Raw genomic sequence first — 24225 nt, 5'->3', positions numbered from 1 at the left:
CTAAAACAAAAATAAAATATTAAAAATTTCACTAAATTAATTAGAAAATTATATTAATTAGAATAATTATAGTTAGGATGTACATAAAAGATTCATTTATAGTAATAACAAAATTGGACTGATTTATAAGTAGTTTCATTGTTCTTTTTTAAAAATTTTTCTCAGAACTCTTATTATTCAAACGCTCATTCATTTAATCCATCACACACAGTAGTCATTCATTCAATAAGCATTTGCTAAGTACTCAGCAATGCCTGGCACCAACTAGACAGAGGGCTGTGAAGACAAAAAGACAGAGAAGCTGCCCTCAAGAGCTCACAGCCTAGGGGAGAGGCAGGCACGTAAACGAACAACTGTAGCACCCGATGAAATCTACATACGTGATATACCAGAAACACAGGGAATGAAAGACCCAAGTCTGCCTAGGGGGTCAGGGAAGGGTGTATAGGAAAAGAGATGCTTCAGCTAATGCTTGATGGATTTCTCCAGGGAGATGAGCTAAGGGAACTCCACACAGAGAAACAAAAGTATAAACTACAGATGCATGGAAGCACAAAGTTTCTTAAAGAAACTACCACCAATTCAGTATTTCTGGAACAAGCAAGGAAGAAATAGTGAAAGCTGAAGCCCAACAGGTGGGCCAGGCCAGCCAGATCAAGAAGAGCCTGGCAGGTCATGCTAAGAGACTAAGACTTTGATCTGGAGGCGACACAGAACCACTGTTGAATACTGAGCAGGATCAGATTTATTCATTAGATTTACTTGCTAGATGGACAGCAGGCAGTGTTGAAGAGAGTTTTAGGGCAAGAAATGAGACCAATTGGAAGGCTGCTGGGAATAATCCAAAGAGAAAAGACGATAGCCTAAACCAAGGTTTTTCCACTTCAGCATTTATTGACATTTTGGGCAAAATAATTCTTGGTTGTAGGGGCTATCCTGTGCATTGCAGGATGTTGGTAGAATCCCTGGCCTCTACCTCCAGATGCCAGTAGCACCCACCAAGTGGTGACAATGAAAAAATGTCTGCAGATATTGTCAAAGGCCCCCGGGAGAGCAAAACTGTTCTTTGTTATGAACCACTAGCCTAAACCAAGGAGTTAATAGAGAGGAAGGTTAAATCTGTCAGCCTTGGTGAGTGACAACGAGGGGTGAGTGAGAATGAAGTGCCTAGGATGACTCTCAGGTTTGCGACCTGGGCAGAAGAGCGGGAGACGCACATAAGCAGACTGCAGGGCATCCAAGGGAGGACGTCCAGAAGGCAGGTGGATACATGGTAGGGCACTCCTGGGGAGAAGTATGAGTTAGGGACAGAGACACTAAAGTTAACAGTGATAGCTATGATTGCATGAATAGCAGAAGAGTAAGGATGGAACCCAGGAGAAGAGTAATATTTAAGAGGTGGAAGAAGAGGAACCTGCAGAGGAGACTAACAAAGACAGTGAGAGAAGTAAGCAGAGTCAGGAAGAGAATGGGGTCACAGAAAACGTTCCAAGTAAGAGAACTCAGTTAAGACACCCAAATGCCAAGGAAATAAGTGAAATAAGGCCAGAAAAGCATCCACTATGACCCAGTGACCTAAACTGACTGAAGCCAGCACAGCTACCGGAAGTACTGGGAAGAGGAGCAGGGTTATAAGGTGAAGGAGTGAGTAGAGGCAAACGAGGTACTACACCTAGAATGGACCATGCTTTTCAGAAGTGTAGCCACAAAGAGAGAGGCGATGGGAGGCAGACAGGGGTGAGTGGTGAGGGAGAGTTTTTGCTTGTTTTTTTAATGATGAACTTCATTGTGTTTATGTGAAGAAAAAGAAGCTGATTTGAGTTGGGGAAGCAAAACAGCGGGAAGGAAGAAGTAGGGAAGATGAGGAGACAAAAAGAAAGAGATAAAAACAGACACCTATCTATCAGGGAAGAAGACAAATGATACACCAAGAATCCTAGGAACTAAAAGAGAACAGGATGAGGTGTACATATGGAGGGTTAGCCTTAGAATGAAGAACAGACAGCAACTTCTGGGAGACAAGAGAGATGGAGGTAAGTATGGATGAAGGATAGATGCAGTGGAGGAGGCCAAACAGAAATGTAAGGCTAACAAGTAGAAAGTGAGAAGTCAAGTCTGGGAACTTGAGTACAAATGGAAAAAATTTTGAGAAGCTTATAAGAGGAGTCCCTGGCAGGGTCACATAGCAGAACTAACAAGCAGTGAAAGCAATGATGAGAACTGAACCAAGATGGATGTCCTAAATCCGGGGTGGCATCTATCCACACTGCTGTGGCCTTTCTCAGTGGTGCTCAGCAATAGGTGGGAAATAGAGAGAGCCTGCTGGACTGATCCAAACTTGAAAGTATGCAGGGTGGTAGTTACAGGGGGTCCAGTTCAAATGTAAGTGCTGTAAATCAGCACAGGAAAGGTATTAAATAGAAAAGAAACATCTCAAGGTGTTTAAGAGATAAACGGATCTTTTGGCTTAATCTAACAGACTGCTGTAAGGTTTCAAAGATGTACACAATACAATGGCTCCTAATGCTCCCAAATGATAGTCAGTTGTGAAATTAAATAAAATGATAAATAGTGTGTCTCGCTGTTCTGCAAAACTAAATGTATACTAAATTTTAAAAGAGTATTTAATTGTCAAACAAATTACAAGGTACCATGCTGCCTGGACATTTTTTATATACAGATTCATGGGATTTTCCCTATCTTCAGTGAATGAGTCAAAATTATGACAATGCTTACAAAAGTAATTTTCAATCTACCCCACTAATTGTATTCAGCAATGTGGAGGCACGCTTACCTTTTTGGGGGGTGTTATAGTTTTCTGGACAGCTTAAAAACACCTAGTATAAATCTAGATATAGTGGTACATATGTATATTTGAAATAGAAAATATTTTAAAACTAATTATTTAGAGGACTATATTTCAAAGGGAAGTGTCTAAGTGAAACAAAAAAAAAAAGAGCATTTGCTTAACAGATTGAAAATTGGATCACAAATAGATATTTTCTATTACATGAGACAAATGGTATGAAACAGGCAGGCAGAGTTCTGAAAGTGTGAAAGAAGAATTATTCACCCGATGAATCAATATGGCTCCATATGAGCAAATGGGCTTCACTGGTGGTAAGAGCTAACACTTATCAAGTGCTTACGATGTGCGAAGCACCGATCTAAGCATTTTTATATATACTAACTCATTTAATCCTCACAAGAACCTCAATAATAGGACCAATAATAGTAGGTACTATTATATTACCAATGAAGAATATTAACACAGAGAGGTTAATTAACATGCCCAAGGCCAGACAGCTAGTAAGTAGCAGAGCCAGAAGTCAAACCCAAGAAGTCTGACTCCTCAATCGGTGCTTTTGACCACTCTGTTATGCCCTGATATGGAATAGTTTTTGATACCTTCATTTCAGCTGGTTTGTAGCAGCGTATGTTGGGATCTTCCAGTGATGTTCTATATCCATCTCTCAAGAAACGTTTAAATCCATATTTTCCTTTTAATTTTCTAACCACTTTATCAAGTGTCTGGCTAAACAGAACTTCATCATCCAGGGCAAATGCAGGATAAGTGATGCAGGGGAGCAGGGCAGCATCTGTGTTCTGGCAGCAATAAAAAAAAAGAAGGGACTGTAAGTGCCTGCAGTGATATGATCAACACAGCCCAAGGAGAATCATGGAGATGAAAAGCCGATAAAAATAAGTCAATAAATAAGGAATAGATAATAAAAGGTAAGTAAATAAGAAATAAGTCAATAAATAAGTCAATAAAAGTCTTTAACTGACAGTGAGATTGCTGTGCTACAAGGGACACACAGACGCTTATATGGTATGGTTTAGCGAAGCTTACAGAGGAGATAAAACTTTATTCACCAATAAGGAGTATTTTCAAGGTTCAACACTGGACTCAAACTTTAAGATATTAATTAAGGCAGTGTGTAAAAATTTAACACCAATAACTAATCATTAAAACTTAGTTTCTCATAACAATTTTTTGGTATCAGTGAAAAACACAAAACAATCTAAATGTCCAACAATTAGATAAGTAAATTAGCAGCCATTAAAGTTTATATTGTAGAAACATTTATTGATCTGGAAACATGTCCATTCATAGAACCAGATTATCAAATATTATGAACAATATTCTCCCAGTATTATAAAATGAAAAGTATATATGTATATAAAAATATATAAAAACATATAAACACAAATGTTGTCACCCTAAGATTATAACTGAGTGGTGGAATAACGAGTGGATATTATATTATTATTACTTGCTTATTTGTGGGTTTTGTTTTTCTTTGATCATAATCCTGCATTACTTCTATAAAACAGTTATTTTTAAATAATTAAATTATTCCATTTTGAGTGTTTTCTAAGAATAGAGCCATAAATAACCCCTATAAAAATCCGCAATTGCGTACTATAGGCATATAAAAGTTTATCAGCCAAAAAAAATTGTGACTCGAATGAGAGAAAAGAAGCATGAAAAATAATTTTATTCAAAAGGAATATAAATTATGAAAAATATTTTTCTAATATTCTGTGACAAAAAAATTCATTTTGGTATAATGTTGCTACTCCCTCCTGAAAAAATAAAAGGTCTACTTTTCTCCTGTTCTACAAAAGACTCGAAAGACAAAGCAGCTGTGTCCACAGCTCTGCTCACTTCCTGAACAAGACCTCCACAGACCAGGCAAGTGAGAGGCAACGTCTATTCTCTCTTCTCTTCTCTGCTGGCAACCTCTAACATTCTGGAACACATTCTTAGAAAAGTAAACAAAATTACATAACAATCATAAACGATAGCTCTTATTAATTTATTATAAAAATATCTCACATGAGATCTTGATTCTCTGGGTAAGAGTGAGCACAAAGTTTGCCTATTGCGATTGTGAGCATCGAGATCCACAAATATAACCGACCAAGAACAGCCCTGGAACAAGAAAGAGAAAAACATTTCCTAAATTAAGAAAAAACGACTTGTAGAACATTGGGCATTTTGACTGTAAGAAATTTCACAAAAACACTAACACTGGTTGCATTGAGAGTGGCATTACAGAAGATTTTAATTTTCTTTTTTTATACTTTCAGCACTTCCCAAATTTCTTGCAATAAACATTCATTTTATAATCATAAAAAATGTTATTTTTACATTTCCCTATTTCTCCTCAGTCTTCTTATAAATCAAAATGTATTGATTGTAAGATACCTAATCAATTAAGGATATTCATGTTAATAAAAATACAAATAGTTTACTCACATTTTTGACAAGGAATAAAACAAGAACCAATTTGAGTTCACAAAATCTGAATTGTACAGTCCTAATAAAGAATGTTGATTATATGATCAAACTAAGCAAATTTAGATACAATCTAGAATTATAGATATAAAAACTACTTGATTAAAATATAGAGACAGGAGAATCTCAAATAATAAAAATGCAAATAAAAGCTAATATTCACTGTGTGTCAGGCACTGTGCTTTATGCTTCACATGGATTATCTCATTTAATCCCCATATATAGAGGATTATTATCCCCATTTTACTGAAAAAGATGCTAAATCTTAGTTTAATAGAGCACGGGTTCAAAATCAAGTCTCTAACACAGAAGCCCACACCTTAACCACTAAGTTATACAATTTCCCACAATAAAAAATATCTTTCAAGTAAGAGCCAAAAAACTTGAACAAAAAGACAGGTGTAACAAAAAATGTCAATTGGTCTGCTAACCAAGTTAAAAAAAATTTAATATTTAGCCATTAGTGCTTTCCGTATTTATGAGCATAGCCATAAGTAAACATAGCTTTGTTCTTTTACTGGGGAGCTAAACATTTTGAAAACACAGAGAATGAAACTGGAATACAAATACAGCTTCCATTATAAGAGAATACTCAGAAAAACACATGGGGAAGGGAAGAAGAGAACTATCATTCTAATTCTCACCAACTTCAAAGACGCATTCACTCTGAAACTAAAATACCTCAAATCAATCACCTAGACTGAAACTCAATGTCTAGTGGTACTAGGCCCTACCTCCAAATATCAGACTCACTATATGTACATTTTTCCTGTTAACCCACGTACATACATGAGTATTAGCTCATAAAATAGAACGATTTCTCAGGCCGGCCCGGTGGTGGAAGTGGTTAAGCGCGCACGCTCCGCTGCGGCAGCATGGGGTTCGTCGGTTCGGATCCTGGGCGCGCACCAACACACCGCTTGGCAAGCCATGTTGTGGCGGCGTCCCATATAAAGTGGAGGAAGACGGGCACAGATGTTAACCCAGGGCCAGTCTTCCTCAGCAAAAAAAGAGGAGGATTGGCAGATGTTAGCACAGGGCTGATCTTCCTCACCAAAAAAAAAAAATAGAATGATTTCTCATTCATAATATCATTTCTTAAATCTGTTTTAACTCTGACGAGTAAATTAATAAATGAAGAAGAAATGAGTGAGGCTGTCATTCTACAACCAGATTAACACTAAACTGTCCTTTCTATTATTTGAAATTCCCTAGTTTTCATATCCACTGACAAAATTGAATTCAACAAAGCTTCATGCGGTATCTGCCACTGTCAGAGTGATGTGTTCTCTGCTTTGAGGAAAACAAGATAGAACTTGACCTCTGCTCTCAAGGAGCTGACCCAGGTGATATTCAGTCCTAACCAGATGAATATTAAACAAAACAAAAAGACTGCACATGGCAGGCAATACATGACGATGTACCAAGATATGGGCCTATGTACCAAGTGAGTGGCTTAGATGAGAGAATAATAATGATAATAAATCTCTAAAGGTAACATAAAAAAAACAAAATAGGGAACCTGGGATACTTCATGGAGAAGGCAAGGACCAAAGCTAGGATCTGAATTTTTGTGGGAAGGGGAGCAGGCAGGGTAGTTAGAACAAACAGCAGAGAAATGAATAGGTATGAGATGTTGGGAGCCTGTGAATACACAAAATAACAGGACTTATAATTTATCTTTAGGCTCATAATTAATAAAGTTAATTGCATGCCAAATCAGTCTGCCTTGAACTGAATTTTTAAAAGATAAAATCTAACTAGTGTAATTTATAAATAATGAAGTGAAATAGCAAATTTGGCAATTCTTGCCATTATCTGATTAATATAAACAAGCCAATTTCTATTTTCTGGCCACGAATAAATGGTTTATTTATCTAAATTCATCAAAGTATTTGTTCAGGTTTCTTCCTCTGCCAGCCTCTAAGAAATATGCACAAAGGGAAAAATAATTTCATAATATTACTGGATTTTAACAGTGAGAGCAAATGCTAGTTAACTATATTGTGTGGCTGTCCTCTTAAAAAATATACCATGCTTAGGCATAGGGCCAAGATTCACAGGAAGATAAAATTCACCATAAAATTCACCTAAGACCATGGGCACCTATTCCTCTTCAGAAGCAAATTTTTAAGAAAGTCATCAAGGAGACCCTACTTATGGAATTAATTATCACCAACTTTAAATCATCAGACACATTAATTTTATGCCTGCAAATTTCAAAGGAAGTTTGATATGTCTGCATTGCTTTGAATGCTCTGCATAACATGAGCAATTTCTCTAGTCATTACCTTTTAGATTCTGGCCTCAGCTCATTTGTCAGTATTGTGATTTCTCCAATCAAAACCAGGAATATGAAAGGATGTTTTATATGTATATGTCACTCCAAAGTATCTGATTAACACTGTATATTTTATTTTCATCTTCCATTTCCTGAAATTATCACAACTCTACCATCATATCCTGACTCCATCTACAGAGCATATTTTAAGACTGATAGCTCAAACTGTATTCCCAAACTGAGTTTCTATGACTACTTTCTAGTAAATACACTAGAAGATGATTCAACCTAACCACTGTCATGGGGACTTGAGTTCCAATGGTGGGGAAGAGCTGCACTGAACCATCTACCTCAGACTCCATGACTGCAACAAACACTTTTGAGATGGTACCTAAAGCCAAGGGTGACATCTATGACCATAAGACACTGCTGATCTCTTTAGTCTCAATTCAAAGGGAAATGATTTGAAGGATTGTCTGGGCCTTTCTTTACCCCATCAATCACTTCTCTGAACCTGAGCTAATAGGCTTGCTGCCACATAGCATCAAAGCATAAAACAAGATGAACCCACTCAGTGTATCTACTACACATGATTTCTGTTCTTCTGAATGCAAAATCATACCACAGAACTACCATCAGGAGACTTTCTTCCCTAGTTCAGCATTAAGCTGTTCTTGAGCTCCGTGGCAGAGCCTGGAGAGCAGGATTCTTACAGAAAGGATATTTACTGATGGGAATTACCCCTCTGCATCATGGCTGTGGTGGCAATGGGCATGTAAATAGTCAACTTTTACTTACTGGCCCAACAGTAGCTTCCAGCAGCCCCTCTCACAAGCCATGCTTCTCTTTTCTACAGAAGATTCTACTCACATGCGTTAAAAGAACTTTCCAACTACAGAGCGAGGTGAACCTGAGTAGTAATTCTTAGGGTTTCAGAAAGGGGAGAGCTGAGACTCAGACCCAGGAACCACAAAACTGTTGCTTAGCATGTCTATGACATTTGCTGAGTGTGAATTATAATTTATTTAAAAATTATTATTTAAATAGTGTCAAATATCACTTAAATATTATATATGTCACTATATTTATAGAGAACATATTTGAAAGTATGATGAAATATGTGATTCTCATATTGATGAGTATGTTTCTAAATGCTCCAAATTAGCCTTTATTATAAACTTATCACTAAAGACATTAGGCCATTTTATCACATTTTCTTCTTAGATATTTTCTGCCAAAGAAAAATAACTTGCTTTCACAGGGAAGATTTAAATGATAAGGTTTTTTCCTTGAATAATAAGACAAGTCTGACATTTTAAAAAAAAGAAGAAAGGAAGTGTAAGAACACATAATAACCATTATCAAAGCTAAAAGCTTATTCCACCCAACAATTTTCCATAAAAATAAAAATTAACATTTATCTTATCTCATACACTGAAGCACAAAAAGGGCAAAAGGCAAGCCTTTCACGCTGTTTGCCAAGTGGATGTCTCATTCAGAAGTTCAACAATTAAGAAGAAAATAATGTGGTCAAAAGGTAAAAACTTCCAGTTATAAAATAAATAACTCATGGGGACGTGATATACAGCATGGTGACTACAGTTAACAATACTGTACCGCATATTTGAAAGTTGCTAGGAGAGTTGATCTTAAAAGTTCTCACCACAAGAAAAATAAATTTGTAACTACGTGTGGGTTTGGATGTTAACTAGACTTATTATGGTGATCATTTCATAATATATACAAATACTGAATCACTATGTTGTACACCTGAAACTAATATGTTGATTACACCTCAATAAAAAAATTAAATTTTTTAAAAAAGAAGAAAATGGCTTAAAAGTTTTCAAAAGCAAATGCACAGTTCTCACCTCTAAAGGTAGAAAGCATTCAAGATTTAAGATTTCCTGTACTAATAGTTGATATTCCAGATTCATTACCAAGTGGCTTTGGTTTAATTCCTGTTCTGCCTCTTTGTTGCATGACCAGTGAAAAGCCACCTCAACTCTGTGACCACTCATTTTGAGAGAAGGGCCCTTCCAGCTCCAAAGATCTAAGATTGTCTGAGTTGCGATCAATAGGTGTACTTTTTCAAAGCTCTAAATTAATTTAGTTAAAGACACATGATCAGGTCTTCTAAAACACTACATCAACAGTTTTTGGAAATAGCTGAGAATATTCATCTGATCTGAAATCCCTCAAATCTTGAGGAGGTTTCTATAGGTTTTCATTTGAATAAAAACATTTCTTTGTTACATCAGTTCTTTTCCCAGCCACTGACTTCTAATTAGACCACAGCCCATTGAAGGACATGGAGCAATATGATAAAATGATTAAACACTGAAAAGATCATATGCACTCTTAAATGTGCTACTATTTAGCAGGTATATTTTTAACTTTGCTGTAGAGGTGGGAATTTTAACATTAACAAAGTCAGGTTTCTGTAATTCTCCACATCAGAAACAAAAATGAAAGGGAATTGGTAAAACTAGGATACTGTTTGATATTATCCAAAAAAAAGGAACATGGAGAGCTCCACTTGCAACATGTGACATCTATGTGGCTAAAGGAATAAGACATTATTTGTCTATATTTCCATCCAAAATACTCAACGAATAGTCAACTCGGCAAACATTTGGCACACAGCTCTGCTGGGAATGGACATGAGCTAACCAAGGTCAATATTAACTCTGCTTAGAGCAGTCGTTCTCATCCTTGGCTGAACATTACAATTCCTGGGCAGTTGGAAACATCTCAAGGCCAAGGTCTCCCCCTAGACCAATTAAATCAGAATCTCCAGGGGTAGAGCCCAGCAATCAGTATTGCAAATAATTCCACTGTGCAGCCAAGACTGAGACATTATGGCTGAGGAACAATTCTAGCAGTATATTTATAACTCAGAATCAGAAAGTATAGTAGAGCAATTCAGTGCTTTTAGAGTTATGGCTAAGAGATCTATGAAAGCTTCCTGGGAAAAGTAGGCTGAAGACAGAGCCCTGAAACATGGGTAGTTAGGAAAGGTAGCATGTATACGTGTGGGCTTCTATGTAGGTGGAGGCATATATGTAGTATATATACCAGACACATAAGCAACATACACTAAGACTCAGGGACATCAAAGGAGATGGCACGATTGCAAAAAAGAGCTGACCAATACCTTATAATGTCCAACCTAGACACAAAACTCCATTCAGCACACTACTTGGTATGCCATGGAAGGCAGAAGAGCAAGACCTGTATCTTTCCAGACTGCTGCTGTAACACTATTGATTTAGTCCATGACTCCTCTAAGTCTCCTTGAAATACTCTCTAGAAGCTTTTCAGTCCAATCTCTTCATTTCCGTTCTTTAACATTACCAGTACTTCATTAACAATAACAAGAGATAATATTTATTGAGGGTTTAATCTTTGCCAAGCACTATACTAAGCTTTTTATTTGCATGAAAACCTTCTGAGTTAGGTCCTAGTATCATTATCTCTATTTTTTTAGTTGAGGAAGCCGAGACAGGTAAACAACTAGCCAATGTCACAGAACTCACTAGTGGGAGTACAGAGCGTACAGTGAGTCTCCTGACTCCAAATACAATGCCATTCTTTTTTTTTTAATTGAGGTATAATTGACGTATAACATTATATTAGATTCAGGTGTACAACATAATGACTCAATATTTGTATATACTGCAATATGATCACCACAATAAGTCTAGTTAACATCCATCACCGTACATAGTTACAAAAATTTTCTTTCTTGTGAAGAGAACTTTTAAGATCTACTCTTAGCAATTTTCGAATATGCAATACAGTATTATTAACTATAGTCACCATGATACACATTACATCCCCATGACTTATGTTATAACTGGAAGTTTGTGCCTTTTGACCCCCTTCTCCTATTTTACCCACCCTCCACCCCCGACCTCTGGCATCCACCAATCTGTTCTCTGTATATATGTGCTTGGTGTTTTGTTGTTTTAGATTCCACATATAAGTGAGATCATATGCTATTTGTCTTTCTCTGTCTGACTTATTTCACTTAGCATAACGCCCTCAAGGTTCATCTATGTTGTCACAAATGTCAAGATTTCATTCTTTTTCATAGCTAAATAATGTTCCATTGTATAGTCATGCATCACTTGATGATGGGGATATGTTCTGAGAAATGTGCTTTTAGGCACACTGTATGCTGTTCATCATTGTGTGACTATCACAGAGTGTACTTACACAAACCTAGATTGTATAGCCTACTACACACCTATGCTACATGGTACTAATCTTATGGGACCACCATCATATATGCAGTCCATTGTTGACCAAAACATCGCAATGCGCCACATGATTGTATATATATTTACCACATTTTCTTTATCCATTCATCCATCGATGGACACTTAGGTTGTTTCCATATCTTGGCCATCGTAAATAATGCTACAATGCCATACCTTTATGCCATGTTTATGCCTTTATACCTTTATGCCATACTCCTTCCTTCCTTCCCACCTACCTATCTATCTAATATACCTATATACATACACAAACACAAACACAGACATACACACACACATATACACACACAAATTCATACATACACACGTACACACTAATTTAAATGAATGTACTGAGAGTGAGGCAAGGGTGAAAAGGAAATGAGAAGTACTGAAGGATACATGTGGGACTTCCATGAGTATGTTGACTCTTCCAGTGAGAAAGAAATGTTGACATAAGCCAAGAGATCAGTGCCAGAGGCACCAAGAATCTCCAGGAGAGGCATAATATTAATAATCATGATTTCGATAGGCTCACACCCCTCAAACCCCCATGAGCTCTGATCTCTCCATTTCTCCAGCCAGAGGTCTTGAGAGAGGAGGAAGAGTGTGGGAAGTGGGCGATTTAGTCTTGGGCACCCAAAATAAGGTGCTGCTCCCCTCTTCCCAATCCGTTCATGTCTATGTTCATTCTTCATTCTTCATGTCCTGGATGTAAGCAGAGTCCATCCTCCAAGAGGAAGTTAGAGTGAGAACAGAAGTGAGTTTGTGGATGTAGGGAGTGAAAGAGAGGCAGTTGTACTATAACACTTCAACTTAAAACTTTCTTAAATTCAAGACTTCGGGTACATAGTATTACAATTGCCATAACAAAAACCATGTTACCTTTTGCATATCTGCATAACTTTCTAAAATGTATTTTTACTGACTCGGCATTTTAATTGGTTGTTGTTTTTAGTGCCATCAAGTCCGTTCCGACCCCTAGTGACCCTGTGTACCAAAGAGCAGAACCCCGCCTGGTCTTTTTGCTCCATCCTCTCACCTTCTGGTGCTGTATCAGATAATGCTCCAATGCTATTCATAGGGTTTTCATGGCCAATTTTTTCAGAAATGTGTGGTCATGTCCTTCTTCCTAGTCTGCCTTGGTCTGGAAGCTTCCCTGAAACCTGTCCACCACGGGTGACCCTGCTGGTATTTGACATACCAGTGGCATAGCTTTCAGCATCACAGCAACACATGGCTGCCACAGTATAACAACCAACAGATGGGTGGTGAGGTTCCCTGACCAGGAAACGAACTCAGACCACAGCAACGAGAGTGCTGAATCTTAACCACTAGACCACCAAGCATTTTAATAACTTAAGGTTAATTATAATATCAGCTGGAAACCGCCTTTGCCCTCCCATCTTAAGAATCTTTACAAAAATTGCTAAAGACAATTAGCCTAGTTCTTGATCCAGAGTAATAACCTGTATTCCTACATTTTATTCCCTTTCATTGACAACTCAATCCACGGTCACTTGATTGGGTGCAGAAACTTGTTAAAGATCTTGTTTTAAGAAAATTTAAGGCAACCCTTAGGATTTCTCTTTTATCCCGAAGAAAATGAGATTTAGACATATAATTACAGCCAGTTGAGGGTTAAGCTAGGATTAAAATTTCCAATTCTTTGGCTGCACATATTACACAAATTCCCCTCTACATAAGATTTACATTAAGTTGAAACCAACATGAGAACTAATATGGAAAATATATGATATATAAGGCTAGGAATATTTAAAACTGTGAAAGCTCAACAAGAGACCTGAGGAAAAAGCTAGGGAACAAAGACAATGAGAATTCTTTATGAAGAGATTTTTTTTTTTTTCTAATTAAGCAATGTTTTTTAGTTAGAAAACTAAAATTTAACCGGCAAATCATATTCAAAGGAAAGTCTGTTCAACCATGGTCTGCCACATAAATTTCAGACATTCTCTGATCATAAGGAACAACTTGGTTAATGAATGGCCAAATTAATTAAAAACATAATTCAAATAAACAATCACAGTTTATTGTTACTATTGCTGTTTTTTTTACCTGGTTGCCAAAGAGGTTGAATCCATTAATTGCTTCTAGAGCTGCTTTTGCTAAGCCAACAGAGCTAAAAGAGAAAAGGAAATACTTTATAACTCTAATATATCTGGCTACAAAATAAGAACCATTATCTGATGAATATTCACAAGTAAGTTTCTTTATTAAAACTTAGAACAACTTCTGTAGGAAGAATAATGTCTAAGAGATCGCAGTCTGACATTTCACTATTTTAATTTCTCTTTTTTATAGTTAGTGATCTTCTGGGAAAAATATTTCTAAGTTCACCTTGATCTAGGCAAATGGTCATACTATTGATGGGAGTAGTTTTAATTCCAGTATCATTTATATTCACTAACTCAAGAAAAAAAAAGATGAACTTTAGAGGAAGGTATATTATAATATGTGCACAGTAATAACAAGGTTGCGCATCATTAGCTCAGATCAATGTAAAAGAGCTTTTCTGATATCAACTCTGAGCCTTAAAAAAAGTTCTTGCACATCATACACTTACCACGGAGTGGGGTTTAATATACCCATTCAAATACTCTTTGCTTAGAGTCCAATAAAATAGGCATTACTTTATGCTCACAAAACAACTGATCATCATACCTCTCATTTTTTGCTATATTGTTCTGTTTATAATAAAATACGTACTCCTTTGCCCTCTCAAATGCCACATACAATAGTGCTGGAAAATGGGAAGACAAATTTCATTAAAAATATGACTGTCATCTTATAAATAACATTTAAATATTTTAGATCTAATATCCAGTTTATTTTACTTATTGCATTTTTTCTGTTTTTATTAAAAGCAAATGCATATGCTATTAATATCATTTAAAATTAATGATCAGTCATCATTTCAGCATTTCTCTAAAGGAGTGATTATCAAAGTGTGGTCCCCAGAGCAGTAGCATTATCTGGGAACTTGTTAGAAATGCCAATTCTCACTCCTCTCCAGGAGTGGGGCCCAACAATCAGTGTTAAAAAGCCCCCCAGGGGGTTAAATGCACTTTAAATTTGAGAACCACTGTTCTAAGCTATTCGAATCATCATTATCTACATTTTCAATGGGTTGTTTACATGAAATGTTCTCAAGTATGCATTACTTTTAATACAGGATAGTAAATAGGTGGGAAACCTTTTAAAATACATGGATGGGGAAGTGGAGTAGACATAAGTTTCCCTATTTCTCTCACTAAGTACAACAAAAAACCCTGGACATCACATAACAAAAATAAAAAGCCTCAGAAAGATGGAAAGGCAGACTGGCTAGGAGCCTTAGGATTCTAGGAACAACACTTGGTAAGTTCCCTGAGTTTCCTTTTTGCCTCCAATATACCAGACTTAGAGCTAAAGAAGCCAAAAACCAGGAAATGCCAGTAGGTGTATTAAAAAAAGCCCCAACAAAAGCCTGCTCTCTCTAGCTAAAGGACCAGGAAAAGGATAGCCTAGCAAAACACAATAGACAACAACCACTCAAAATTTAGACAGTTTAAAATTTAGAGAAGAACCACTCAAGAAAAGAAAACTGTGGCCCTACCCCCACTCACTCCTGTAAAGGCTAGTGGGGAACCTAGACTTCTACATTGAGTCTATAATAAGGAACTGCACCCAACCTGCAACCCTCTCAGCTGCCGTGTGGTGTCAGAGAAGTCCAAGAAGGAAGCCAAGACTTTCATTACCAATGAGTGTTAAGAAGTCTCCCCCCTCACACTTCAGCGTCAGTGGAGAACACACGGAAAGCCTAGACTTCCACACCTGCTTGCCAGTAATGAGGTGAACCTACCCTTCCTGCTGGGATGGCATCAGAGGAGGTCCAATGGAGAGTCAGTACTTTCACTAATGCCCAGCTGCAAAGAGGCCATATCCTCTCCCTGTTCCATAAGTAGAGGCCAACTGGGAATGAGTAATGAGGCACTCCTATCCTTCCTAGCCAAGGAGGTATCAGTGGAGGCCTACTGGGGAACTAGGCATCCCAACTGGACCCAGCAACAATGAAGAGTCTCCATCTTGGATATCAAAGAAAAACCTAGACTTACATTCCTACCCAGTAGTAATGAGGTGATGACCCTGCCCCCTTCCCCTGGCAGAGTGGTGCCAAAAAAATATAGCTAAAATAGAAAGTTAAAATAAGATTCAGGGTGTTACAACATAATACTCAAAATGTCCACATTTCAATCAAAAATCACTGATCATGTCTAGAACCAGACCCAGCCAAACTGAATGAAAAAGGACAATCAATAGATGCTAACACTGAGACGAAAGCAATGTTAAAATTATCTAACAAAGATTTTAAAACAGCCATAATAAAAATTCTTCAATGAGCAATTATAAATATGATTGAAACAAGTGAAAAGATAGAAAGCCTCAGCTAAGAAACAGAAAAGTGTAAACAAAGTTTTTACAAGTGAAAAATTACAATAATAAAAATTAAAAGCTCAGTGGACAGGATCAATGGCAGAATGGGGGAGAAAGGGGAAACAATAACCAAATTGGAAGATAAAACAATAGAAATTATCCAATCAGAACAAAAGAGAAAAAAATTGACTAGAAAAAAAAAACGAAGAGAGCTTCAGGGACCTTTGGGGCTATAACAAAAGATCTAACATTCATGTCATTGGACTCCCTCAAGGAGAGAAGAAAAAGGGCAGAGCTAAAAAAAAAAGTACTTGAAATAATGGCAGACAACTTCCCAATTTGCAAGAAACAAAAAGCTACAGATTCAAGCAGCGAGTGAAACTCAATCAGAATAAAATAAATATATCCATGCTAGGCACATCAAAACTTTTGAAAACTAAAGACAAAGAAAAAATCTTTAAAGTAGCCATGGACAACATTTTACCTATAGGGGAAAAACAACGGAATGACAATGAATTGCTTACCAAAAACCATGAAGGCTAAAAGGATGTGGCGCAAGTGTTTTCAAGCATTGAAACAGAAGAACTGTCAACCCAGAATCTTATACCAGTAAATATATCCTATTTGTTTATTTATTTACACAAGACATTCCCAGATGAAAGAAAAATAAGAAATCTGTCACCAGTAGATCTACCCTAAAAGTATGACTAAAGTAAATTCTCAAAACAAAATGATTGCAAGCAACCAACCAACCAATCAACCTTGGAACAATCAAAAAGGAAGAAAAAATATAGTAAGCAAAAATATGGGTACACACGATAGGCTTTTCTTCTCCTCTTGAGTTTTATAAATTATGTTTGACAATTACAGCAACAGTTGTAACACTGTGGGTTCTAAATGCATGTGGGAAAAATATTTATGATAACTATAATATAAATGGGGGAGCGTAACAAGACATAAATGGAGGTAAGACTTCTATATTTGCCTCCAGTGGGTGAAATAATGACCGCGGTACACTCAGTTTATATATATAATGTAATACCTAGAGCAATCGCTAAAAAGCTATACAAAAAGATACCTTCAAAATCATTACAGATAAATCAATACGCAATTCTAAAAAATGCTGAAGAACCCACAGGAAGGTAGGAAAAAGAAAACAGAGAAATGACAAGGCCTAGAACCTGAAGGAATAAAGTCCAAGCGAAAAATATGTGCCAGTTTAAAACATGTCTGCAAATTCTTTGACAGTCTTCCCATCAAGAGGTGGACTCTTATTCCCCTCACTAGAATATGGCCTGGTCTTACTGACTCTAACAAATAGAATGTGGTGGAAGTTATACTGCATGACCTCTAAAGCTAGGTCATAAAAGGCAATACAGCCCCCACCTGGCCCTCTCTTTTGTGACGCTGGACCTTGGAACCCAGCCACCATGTTGTGAGGAAGTCTATATGAAAAAACTTCATATAAGTCTTGTGGCAGACAGCTCCTGCCAAGGTTCCAGTCAACATTCCGATACCTGAGTGAGGAAGCCATCAAGCTGACTCCAACCCCACCCACAACTGACGGAAAATGCATAAAAGACCCTGAGCAGGAACCACCTAGCTTAGCCCAGCAACCCTCAGAACTATGAGAGTTAATACTAATAAAATATTGTTGTTGTTTTATGCCTCTAATTTGGGGGTAGTTTATTGGCAACAATAGGTAACCAGAAAAGAACCTAAGTCAGGTTCCTAATTCTATCACGTACCCAGAATAAGTAGGCCAATCATACTCAGCCTTGCATGCTCCAAATGGAAACCAAATAGTACCTGCATAAGAATTCTAGACTCCTGGAACCTAAGGGTTAGGAGAGCCCCTAGGGGTCATCTATTCTGACAGTTCATGCAAAAACATCCATCGTCAACTGGTGTTCTTGCTTAAGAATGTGTTCCTGATGTCCTAGGAGTTCCCTTATAGTCCCCAACGCACAAACATTTACATGCATTTAACTGAGTAATACCAGAAAACCTCCACTTACAGTGTGACGTACATGTGTTATGAAGACTGTTTGTAGTATTTTGAGAAGCGAGAATAAATAAATTATTCAAAAGGCAAATATCCAAAAGAAATACTGCACTGGAGGAGATACACGATGTAGCTAACTCAAGGTTTTGTCTTTAACAAGACAGCTAAAGGATGAATTTTGAAATTGTCTTCTAAATAAAGCATTACAAAAAAAAACAAACACTGTACCTGGACTAGAGTAAATGTGGAACTCTTTCTCTTTTAACTTTCTTTCCCAATGCAATTGGTTAAATAATTGGACTTAACTGAAATTCACAAATATGTTACTTTATTATCCACTGGTTATTTAAATCTCTGGCTACAGCAAGCTATTTAGAAACTCAAACATACTCCTAATGTGATCTTACATTTTACTGTCAAATATAATACATACTGTTGTAAGAGTTAAAAATATTTTACTAGCACAAGACATTCTCAGAAAATTAAATTACTCTATAATTAGTTATTGAATATATTAATATTAGGTGAATACTACCAGTAGAACATTCACCAATCTGGTCTTGAAAAGTGTTACCTCAACATTCATTTAACAGGGCTAAAATGAAGTGATGTTCGCTTGGGAGATAGTTTGTAATAAAAGTGGTTTGTTGCATATTTCAAAGCTTTTCTAGAAAAGATGATGGGTTTGGACTCAGTGATTGACAACCCACCACAGAATCCAAAAAATTCATTGACAAGCATGAGAACTAAATTCACATCCTCCTGCTCATTAACACTATGCTTTAGTTCCCTGAGCCACCCAATCATATCCCCTGAAACAGCAAGAACTTGACAGGACTATAGTTTTAATGGGTGCTGATGAATTGTTCAGTACAGCAAAAATACATAAAATGAAGCAGAACGGAGGGATAGTTGCTTCTATCATAGTTCAATGACTGGAACATCAAAAATGATTTAAGAAGATTAAGTAGTTACTTTAAATAACAAGCACTGTGTGGAATAAAATGGTCACTAAAAACATCTTAAACTGAGTAAAGTGGTGATATGATGGTTACTTATCTGATATTTTAGTGATGGCTTTCTTTATTGGAAAAGCCAAGCGAATAGAACATAAAACCATGAAAAAAAAAAAAACTGAAAAATCAGATCTAAATTTCTAAATTCTCTTTGCTTCTACAGTCTTCTTTGTACCGCAAATATTAGATTTAACAAAGTAAAAAAGGAAATTATGCTATTAAATAGAAAGTTCTATTTAGGAGTTAATGTTTCAAAAACTTTTCTTTCTATTTGGGCAGATATCCACATTACTAAGTTATTAAGTACAATTTTCCTTTTTCTTCCCAACAGCCAAAAAATTCAAAGTTAGTCTTGGTGAAGGTTCAATTCACATCTTATAGATGACTCATCTCTTCTCCAAAACAAAGAATTTTGGTTTAAAGGTAGTCCCAAGGTGTAGGAATATCCTCACATAAATGAGGAAGGGGAAATATAAAGATTAAAATACTTTAATTCAACTTGGAGCAGCTGAGAAGACTACTTGGATACGTAATTCTGGGGGTTAAGAATTAGTGCTACAATAAATAGGTACCAAAAAGATATATGGAGGAAAATGTAATTAAATCAAATAATATAGGATTTTAAAATACATAGGCATTTGTTAGAGACTGAACAAGAGAAAAGAGGAGAATTAGCTGACACAGTTCCAGACACCCTGGGAGAAACTGAAAGGAGCATGTCACTTGAGGAAAGTCAAGTCAACAGAAAAACCAGGAAAGCAGGGAACACTTGCTTAGGAAACATTTCAAGAAAATCATAGTGAGCCTAGAGCAATGGATCCTTTTCCTAAAGCCCTGAAAAGGGTGAGGCAGCTGCTAGAATGCGGTTCAGATAAATGTAAAGAGATCACCTTTCAGAAAAAAATTCTAGGGTTTATCTAAGAAATACTAAATAATTCAAAAACTTGGACTAAAAGGGATACCAGCAAACCTGGGGCTGAAAAGGGCAGATCAGGAAGGGTCTGATCAAAGCATTAAGCTGAATCAAGCTGTACTGATTACTAAACAAAGATATACTTGAAACTTATAACAGTTTCACCAAGAGCATATACCCTACTGTTCTTTCAAACTTTAGAAAAACTTTTTAAGACTTGAAAATACAACGTGAAAGAGCAGAAACAACTTTGGACTTGGAGGCCAATCACCTGGAATCCAGTTCTGATTCTACTACTTACTGGGGTGTATCATTTAAAGGCAGGGTCGGGGGGAGATCGCTAAACCTTCTAAACCTTAGTTTCTTCCCGTATAAAAGGCAATAATGTTCCCTGCCCGACCTAAATAAAATATATTCTGTAACTGGACAGTGCCACAGATTGCAATTATTAAAGGACCACTGAGAATGGATGCTGAAAAGGGAGGCTCTGACTTCGGAATACTATGTGTGCCTTTTGGGGGCCTAGGGGTGGTAACCTTCTTTGATCAAGTTGCAGCTTAGAAGGGATGTGCCCAGTGTGATAAGGGAAGAAAGGAACATTCACCAAGCCAGTCGCTTTGGCCAAGGCCCTAGTGAGCACCAAGGCAACAGTCAGATTGTGCTCTGTCTCTTCTCTGACTCCTGCTAAGGAGGACCGTATAGTACACAGCTAGAGGGAGAACGGCAAAGAAAGCCAGAAGGCAAAAAGGGTGGTGTGGGTACTTACAGCAAGAGTTACTGTAGACTACTTCAGGCTGTCTGAAATGAGGAGGACAGCTTAAGGAGATAACAGGGTATTGCACTAAGCAGTAAGGATCAGATCCAACCAGGCACAGACAGTTCTGGGATGTCTTACAGCAGCAACAGGCTAAGCAGCAGCTCCACATTCCACTACCCAGGCCTGAGCACAGAAAGATACTGGCCTCCCACGACTACCGCTATCGCTGCGTCCGTCAGTGCCAAGTCCGCCTGCAGTGTCAAAATAGACCCTTTTGGCACCAGAGGTGACACATCCAAGAAGGCTTGTGGAGATCTGAGGTCAGACACATTTGAAAAAAATGTTTAGAATTCTTATGGAGAATTGTAAAGTGTTATACCATAGAAAATTAAAAGATCAATGTTAAATGTATAAAACCCATCATCCAAACCTAATGGCAAACTTCATTACCCATCCATTTGAATAGAATTGGCCTGCTACAATTAAGATTAATTTTGCATGCAAAAGGTAGCAAAGAACATCATATAATGATCTTCCAAGCCTTGAAATAAAATCCTTAATGGTTCAATTAAAGATTAGCACCTTAGTTACAAGAAAACAAGTTGGAGCCTGTTTTTTCACTAGAAACCTTCCAACACCTTCACTTTCTAGGATGGTATCTTTCACCCAAGGTTCTTTCTGAATTTACTACACTTTTTATAAACAGAAAAAATGCTACTCCAAATATTTTATACTGAAAATAATGTCAGTGGGATAACATTGGCATGTATCAAACGGTTATTAAAACGCAGATAAAAGGTCTGATAAATCATAAATGCTAGAAAGGTAAATTTTTAAAAATCACCTTTTCTAATCAAATCCACTTTCTTTCTTGTAATTTGATAATCTGGAAAATGTTGAGAACTTAATTTGGATTATGGCTGAAATATAACATTATCTTCCTATTTTTAATATTTGCCAGAATTTGTTTAATGTCTGAACTGAACTTTCCCACAAATTATTTCTCCACTTCACTGACTTCTTCACTGATTGTTACTATTCTGCTGTGCACTATAAAAATGCCTCATATGAATCATAAAACTTACAGAAAAATGTTTGTATTTTAGTTAACCCAGAGTTAACTGAAGTCCTTTTTGTTTCAATCTTTGTTATTAAAATATTCTTAAATGTGTGAGTACACTTGTATTCTAGTGCTCACTTATGCCAGGTATTCAAATGCTTTACATATATATTAACTCAATCATTATAACAACTTTATAAAGTAGAAACTATTATTATCTTCATTTTATAGATGAAGAAACTGAGGCATGGAGATGATACACAGCTAGAGATCTGGAGCCAGTTTCTATATCTTAGTTTATATCTTATATTGGCTTAGTTTTCTGTGTGATTAGTTCTTCTACCCAAAAAAATATACAGCTGTGGATTCCTCTTAACCAGTGTTTCTTAAACTGTTTCTCTACTTCAAGTCTCAATGATGTAAACTGACCTATAGTTAATCACCTTTAAATTCTTAAATCTTTTAGTGTGAAATGGATAGGACTCATTGAGCTACACTTTTTAGTTAAAAGATGACCTCCTGGGCAAAAATTTACAACATCTGAAAGGTGCAATCAGTCATTAAAGCTATTTCCCTCACCCTAAAGAGTAAAGGAAATTCACAAACTACTAACATAAGTTATCAACTATTCTTGTTTATTCAAACCCCCTAAACCACAGCTCAAGATGGTGACCACACCTCTCAGAGAAAACAATGAATGTTAAGTTTTATATGAAGAGTATAAGTATCTCTGATTAGGACAAAAATCAGCTCTATAACATGGAAGGGAATTTTACATGCAATGTATATACATAGGTGTTTGGCAATTTTAATTTCCTTGATCTTTCAAAGAGTGTCATTGTAAAGAGGAAAAAGAAAATGACTTGGCTGAGCAGCAAGGCCAAGCCGTGGACTGGAGGCTGATATGCATGTACCAACACCACGGGAGGCTGGGAAAGACACCCTGCTCCTTTCCTGCATCTGTTTATCGGCACTGAGAGCAGACTCTTCTGGTTTAATTTTAAGTGAATTTCATCTGCATCACATAGAAAAAAAAAAAAAGAGATGAAATTAACATAGAAACCACAGTTCCCATCTAATACTTTTGATTTTTATTCATATTCAAATTCCACACATTTAAATTAAAAAAAAAAACCCTTAGAAATAAACAAATTACCTCGAATGTAGCTCTGTGCTGCCATTATTATATTTGCTTCCTCTTTCCCAGACACCAAAATCAGGCACACGTTAAACTCTTTCTACACAAAATACAAGGTTTTGAATAAAAGAGACCTAAAAGAAACGAAATAAAACATAAGGACACATGCAGTAACAGGATCTTTCGATACTGATAAGAACAATTAGATACCGTTTGAAAACCAAATACATACTTGCCTACTAGCACTTTTTTACCATGTTGAAACTCTTGTGATTATTACATTACTATTAATATTCTGCTATACCCGGCTTTTCAAATATAAAGCTTAAAATGAGAACCTAATATTATACCGTACAGATACAGAATTTAAATCCTATCAATGCTCCAACGATAATTCTTCAATGATACACTTATTACTGTTCATGACTACTGTGCATCTTAAGAATTAAGAAAAACATAAAGCACTCTTTTATACTAGATAATAATATTTGGAATCTAAAATAGCCATATGAAATGTTAAATAAGCCTAAAACTTGAGAGATAAAAAGGTATTTCTCAGTTCTGCAACGAGCCAGTCCCATGTTGAATAAACCAGGAGTCTTGGGTCTATTACTCCTGGAATCTAATTTTCCTCCTGCCTTTTCGACAGCTATAGGTACCCATTCTTATAAACTCAAAGCTTGCACTTGGAGGTAGGCTCCAACCAACAGGTCGGGAGTCACAGCTTCCGTGTAAGGATTTCAAATATTTGATGAAGTTTACACTCTCAGAAGTAACTACGGAAAGCAAAGATTACGGTCAGTTCTTATTTAATAAAACTTTAGTCATTTTAATAAAGGCAATATCTTAAGTGGGCTATGGTCCTGATTATAGGGTTTTTAATTTAGTCATCATGTTTGGTTCAATAAGACAAACTGAATATGTGCATCGAGCCTAGCCTTCATCTCAAGATCCCTCTCAAGTGGCAATATATATTCCCAACTGCCACCCTACACACACATAATTAATATAATGTATATACCTTCAGAATGACAGAATAATAACACTGAAAACC

General features: G+C 36.6%; 1 long non-coding RNA gene across 1 annotated transcript; it reads right to left on the bottom strand.

Annotated features, from left to right (window-relative positions):
- Positions 1 to 3443: 3443 nt before the first annotated feature.
- LOC131402642 (uncharacterized) lies at positions 3444 to 23266 on the bottom strand. Its single transcript, XR_009218845.1, has 4 exons — positions 23190 to 23266; positions 13925 to 13988; positions 4844 to 4939; positions 3444 to 3606 (listed from the first exon to the last, which is right to left on the bottom strand). It is a non-coding gene; the product is annotated as an uncharacterized LOC131402642 (long non-coding RNA).
- Positions 23267 to 24225: the final 959 nt, after the last annotated feature.

The sequence above is a fragment of the Diceros bicornis genome, unplaced genomic scaffold (assembly GCF_020826845.1).
Source record: "Diceros bicornis minor isolate mBicDic1 unplaced genomic scaffold, mDicBic1.mat.cur scaffold_200_ctg1, whole genome shotgun sequence".
Classification (NCBI taxonomy): Eukaryota; Metazoa; Chordata; class Mammalia; order Perissodactyla; family Rhinocerotidae; genus Diceros; species Diceros bicornis.
The sequence above is the reverse complement of the archived record's forward strand: the minus strand, read 5'-3'. Positions and strand labels throughout refer to the sequence as shown.